At 39.0% G+C, this 5,915-nt stretch overlaps 1 non-coding gene across 1 annotated transcript; it reads right to left on the reverse strand.

Annotated features, from left to right (window-relative positions):
* Positions 1-5,033: 5,033 nt before the first annotated feature.
* LOC115031368 (small nucleolar RNA SNORA3/SNORA45 family) lies at positions 5,034-5,163 on the reverse strand. The gene has a single exon (XR_003837009.1). It is a non-coding gene; the product is annotated as a small nucleolar RNA SNORA3/SNORA45 family (small nucleolar RNA).
* Positions 5,164-5,915: the final 752 nt, after the last annotated feature.

A 5,915-nucleotide genomic window follows, 5' to 3' on the forward strand; every position in this document is an offset into this window, starting at 1 on the left:
GAATACTGGAAAGAGTTCAGGGAATGTCACACAGTATATGACATGGTCGTGTATATTGCCTGTACAAAATTATCTGACAACTGCTGTCATGAGTATGAAGACAGTGTGGTATTACAGAAGAAATAGGCAGCGAACAGTAGAATACACTTCATATAAACTCTTAAAAAATAAAGTCATATATGATACTAGTGCTTTAAAATAAATTTTGGAAAACTGACTAATAAAGTCTCTTGAGAGAAATAAGTTGTCGTTTTCTAGAATCTTTCCCTAAATTTCCTAAGTTTAGAAGAGAGGAAGAATAAAGTAAACATACAAAATCAAATACCTATGAGTAATGGAAGGAAACATGAGACTTACTTTTCTGAGAAGTCCATTCCTAAGAACACTGAATTTCTACAATTCCCACCCATTCCCCTCCTCCTCCACTGCCCTGGGGTTTATGACCTCATCTTCTCTAATTACTGTTACACTTGTATACAACCTACTGAGTCCATTCTATGTTGGCTGTTTTAAGAGCACTTGGAATTGGCAAACCTATCAGGGGACTCGTCCCTAGAAGAGGCTGGTTCTCCATCTCTTAGCATCCACTGACTGCCCATTGTAGGAGTTGGGCCTTGTGACGTTTCTCCATTCCTGCTAGTACACTGACTGATATGATCAGTGATCAGGTTTTATTTAGGCGGCCATATTGTTGAGATCCATGGGTACAACATCTCTGTCATGTCTAGAAGACACTATCTTGTAGCAGGCTTTCTGGTCTTTTAGTTTTTATGATCTCTCTGTCCCCTGCCCCAACCATGCTCCCTGAGCCTTAGGTGTAGGGGTTGTATTGTAGATGTACAAACTGGAGTTAGATAACTTACACTCAGTTAGTCTCCACATTCTGACTAGTTGTGCGTCTCTGTAGTACCTTCCTTCTCCTATAAAAAGAGACTTTTTTGATGAAGGGTGAGGGCTACACTTACCCAGGGGTATGTGTATAATAGAGTCAGGCATTTTACTGACTTAGAAAAACAGTAGTAGTTCCTCCTCTAGGGTCCCTGAGTTCTCCAGCCTAGGGTAGGATTTCCATTCATTTCCTGTCCCCTCCACTGCCCTAGGATTTGTAACCTCTTCTTTAGTTACTGTTACATATGTATACAACCTACTGAGCCAGCCCATTTTGTGTTGGCCTGTACACATGGTTTTAGGGCTGAGCACTTGGAATTGGCAAACCTATCTAGGTTTACAGGACAAGGTCTGAACTACACTGGGTGGTTCTAAGTTCTATTAGACAGATGTTGGTTCCCCTCAAAAAATAAGCACCATTATTACACCATTGGGGATATCTTACCTAGGTGGTCATTGTTGTGGTTCACAGGCTTAAAAGCTGGGTAGAACTACTGATTGCTTTTTGTTTGTTTGTTTGTTTTTGTTTGTTTGTTTTTTATCTTTGGCAGCTTGGATAGCACCTTCTGGCGCCCTGGGAGATAGACCTCAGGGAGAAGGCTCCCTGGGAGTCAGCACCAGCTAGATCCCTCCATATCTTGTGTCTAAAGTATATGGTGGCATCAGCTATAGCGTCTCACCTCTCCTTTTTCTTGTCTATATTCTCTTAATATAAATACAAGGCTTTTTGTATTTGTATTTGTGTGGAAGCTCAAATCTAAATTTTTTGAAGTAGAAAACCTGTTTGAGGGGATCACTTCAGCCATAAAGAAGCTTTTAGGGCTAGACAACTACATAAATTTGGAAGAGAATAAAGTAGGAATTATACATTAGCCTCAAAACTTTCCTTAGAGTGACAGGATCTCACCGTTCATTTCTATGAATTATATATATATATATACCATATTATATATACATATTTCATATTATTTATCATACAAATGGAAAATAAGACATCCATACCTCACCCACACAGGGCACAACAACCCCCTATATAATTTAAAAAGCCAATCAGTTAATTTTTTTCCCTGAGTACTGACAAAGGAGTCTGTAGAAGAGAGTAGAGCAGTGTGTTGAACAGAGCTTTTGAAAGAGAACGGATTCTGGAAGGACACATGACAAAAATTCAGCAAAATGGGGTTTCTAGGCTGAAGAGAGTGAGCCAGGAAGGGCAGCCACGACAGAGTGTCCCTCACCATTCCCAAGGGCTCTGGAGACATATGCCTCAAATTGAACCCTTTAATGGCCGCTTTCCAGACCTTTTGCAATAAGCACTATTTATTTTCAGCTGCTGTAGAAACTTCCCACAAACTCGGAGACCTAAAACAACAGAAATGTATTTGCTCATAGTTCTGGAATTCGAAAACATGACATTAATGTGCTGGCATGGTCACACTGTCTCCAAATGTCTCTTCTGGCATCAAGTGGCTCTTAGCATTCCTTGGCTTGTGGGAGCTTTTCTTCACTTTGGACTCTGTGCACATATGGCCTTCACTGTTCCTATCGGTGTGACAACTGTCCTTCTCTCCTCTCTTGAGGGACATCAGAATTAACTCATTTTGAGAGCCTTAGTTAAATAGCCCAACAAATGGATGGAACTAGAAAATATCATCCTGAGTGAGGAAATCCAGACCCAAAAGGATGCATGCATGCATGGTATATAGTCATTTATAAGTGGATATTAGCCATAAAGTATAGGATAACCATGCCATAATCAACAGACCCAATGAAGCCAAATGACAAGAAAGGCCCAAGGGAGGATGGTTGAATCTTCCTTAGAAGGGAAAGTAAAATAGATGTAAGAAGTAAATGAGGGGAGGGAACTGGCTGGGAGAGGCAATGTGGGGAGGATCTGGGTAAGAGGTTTGTGGGGGAGAGGGGGTCCTGATACCCCAATGTAAAGTGAATAAATAATTTTTTTAAAAGGTTTGTGGCAACTACAGCATCCATGACTGAGAATCAGGAGTTCTTTTCTCATCTTAAACAGTCTTTACTATCAAAACATAGTTAAAAACAAAACAAAATAAAAACTTTAAAACATGACAATTAATCCCCTACTAATTCTAATACCATCCATGTGTGTGGGAGGGGCACACACGTGTGTATGTGTACATTTCCACAAGTCTGGGTTCTGTAGTCAAGTACACTTTCCCCTTTAAATTTGTTATCTTTTGTTCCATGGCCTGTTTTATCTTTATGATTGCATTTTAGTAGTTAACAGGCTTATACTTTTAGTTGGTTTCATAATTTTATGATCATTTTTTAGCATATTCGCTTCCTCTTTCTTGAGAGATGTACTTCAAAAAATTTCTAACTTCTGAAAGCTCAAACCAATTAGGTCTTCTCCATCTTTAATTTTCTCATTTTTTTTTAAAGTCAAGATTCATAATCATGTTCTGCTCTCTTAACTTTGTACTGAAATAATCAATCAGCACACACCCTTTTGGCATTTGTCCACTCCTCTTGTTTTAAATGGGCATCATCAACTGGCTTTCATAGTCATGTTTCCCAACTCTTCTCGCTTGCCTTTGGGTTTGGGATCTAGTTTGGCTTTCCTCCGGAGGTTGTTCTGGAAATCTCAAAAGGCAGTCTGTTATTCCTCCATGCACTCCTTCCTTCCAGAGATGAACTTGAATCTGTTACTGTTAGATCCCAGGCCATCTGCTCTCTAGGTCAATCTGCAGGTTCTCAAGAACTCTATTTTAAATATAAGCATAAAAGTAAAATAGCGCTACCTGCTCATTTAGACTACTGGTCTACTGTTATGTATGCATAACAGATCGAAAACTAGTTTTAGATAGTAAGATTTAGAGTTCTGTTGCTTGAATTTTATTTCTTGAACCTCAGTGTCTAACTTTTTTTTTTTTTTATAGTTGACCTCAACACTTTCGGGAGGAAAAAGCTACCAGGAAATATGTAAAGGGTAATAAAATTTACTTTTGGGATGGTGGCTAATTTCTTGATTTACACTTTTCTGTGTTTTGAGAAAACTAATACAAAGGAGACAGAAGCATTTAAAATATTTTAAAAGAAAACATTTCTTAGACAGACTTCACCTCTCAGTCTTGATAGCTTGGGTGAACTGATGGGTTTATGTCGGAGAAGCAGAATTCCCCACTCTGGGCCTCCAGATTCAGGGTAGTTCGTAAGCTCATGCTTTCTTGGCAGTATGAGGTTATGGTATAAAAGACTCTGGGGATGCTGCTCAAGGGTCTTATACTCTGTTTTTGTCTTTCCTGTACAGTGTCTGGTTCTTTCAGTTCCCCCTTCTTAAGTGCTTTCCAGTTAGCAAAGAAAATACTCAGTCCTGGTCCCCAAGATGCTTTACTATGTCTCATTTCCAACTGAGGAAATACAATAGAGAAAACTAAGCTAGAGAAATTACCCAAGGAGCTGAAGGGGTCTGCAACCCTATAGGTGGAACAATATGAACTAACCAGTACTCCCCAGAGCTGGTGTCTCTAGCTGCATATGTATCAGAAGATGGCCTAGTCGGCCATCATTGGAAAGAGAGGCCCATCAGTCTTGCAAACTTTATTTGCCTCAGTATAGGGGAACGCCAGGGTCAAGAAGTGGGAGGGGGGAGGGTATGGGGGGACTTTCAGGATAGAATTTGAAATGTAAGTGAAGAAAATATCTAATAAAAAATTGCAAAAAAGAAAAAAGAAAAGAAAAGAAAGAAAGAAAGAAAACAAGAAAACTACTGCCACTGAGAAGCTCTTGTCTCTTGACAAATTTCTAAGATGTTTTCCTATCATTGGATGAAGAACCCAAATGACTTGATGTCACCACTGACCTCACTGTGTTCTTAGAGCACTCAAACTTGTGGGCTTCTGATCAGTTGTTTGCAATCTTTGTACAAACTTTCTCTTCTGCATTCTGTGGTCATCTAGAAAACACCTTATTTTAGGCATGGCAGGGAGTAAAATCTGGGTTCAAGAGATCACCGCAGGAGTTAGCTGGATTACAAACTATTCTGTGAGATCATTTGTGAGAGACAAAACTGAAGCTAGAATGAAGTTTCACACAACTGAGAGTGAATTTGTTTTTATTTTTAAAGGACTTAGAATATAATTATGAATCAATTCTCTGTTGGGTGAAGTAGGGGACTTTTCTGCCCTGGGCACTAAGGAGATGCTGGGTGCCCCTACCAGTGTACCAAGAACAGCGGATTCTCTCAGAGAACTCTAGTTCACCAGGACATTTGCTGTACCAGACTGAGATTCTAGTTTTGGCAAGAGTGAAGTTTTGATGCAGCATTTTATTAGCAAAGTGGTTTACATCCTGAATGTTGACTTTCCAAGTACTGATGTACCAAGGTCATAACACACATATGTAAGCATAAATGCACACATACATGAAGTACAATGAAACAAAAAATGGACAAAAATATTTTCACCAACCACTAAACTATAGCAATGCTATAGAGCATCGCTGAGAAGGAAGAAGCCTTTTCTGACTGTGTAGATCCTGGACGGCTGTATGGAAGAGATCAGGATCATTAAGTAAAATCCAGACGATGAAAGTAGACACAGTCATTGCATAGAACTTACCAGGAGAAAAGGAAGACAAAACATGCTCAACTGGCTCCTCTTTAAACCTTACAGAATTCAGTAGTGATGACTGACCTACTTTACTGACATGTTGAAATGTTGATCCTGCAATGTGTCATTCATATAGACTTGGATAAATGACTTCATCTATAAACAGGTTATGGGCACTGCCAAGATTATGATTTAAAAACTCACTCAAGAGAATAATATAGTGTAAAGTAGCCAGCACATTCACCACCTTGATGTATATAATCATAGTATATTTAACTACCTTTAAGTTATTTTCATTTTATACATCATAAAAAGTGAGAACTGAGACCAACCAAAAAACCTCATTTACCTATTATACAGATCAGTGCTTTATTTGAGGTAGGCACTCAAATACTTGTTAAAATGTTTGACTGGAAGTTGAATTTGTGTGCTGTTAAATATTTG

The sequence above is a fragment of the Mus caroli genome, unplaced genomic scaffold (genome assembly GCF_978045245.1).
Source record: "Mus caroli unplaced genomic scaffold, Mus_caroli_1 scaffold_7, whole genome shotgun sequence".
NCBI lineage: Eukaryota > Metazoa > Chordata > Mammalia > Rodentia > Muridae > Mus > Mus caroli.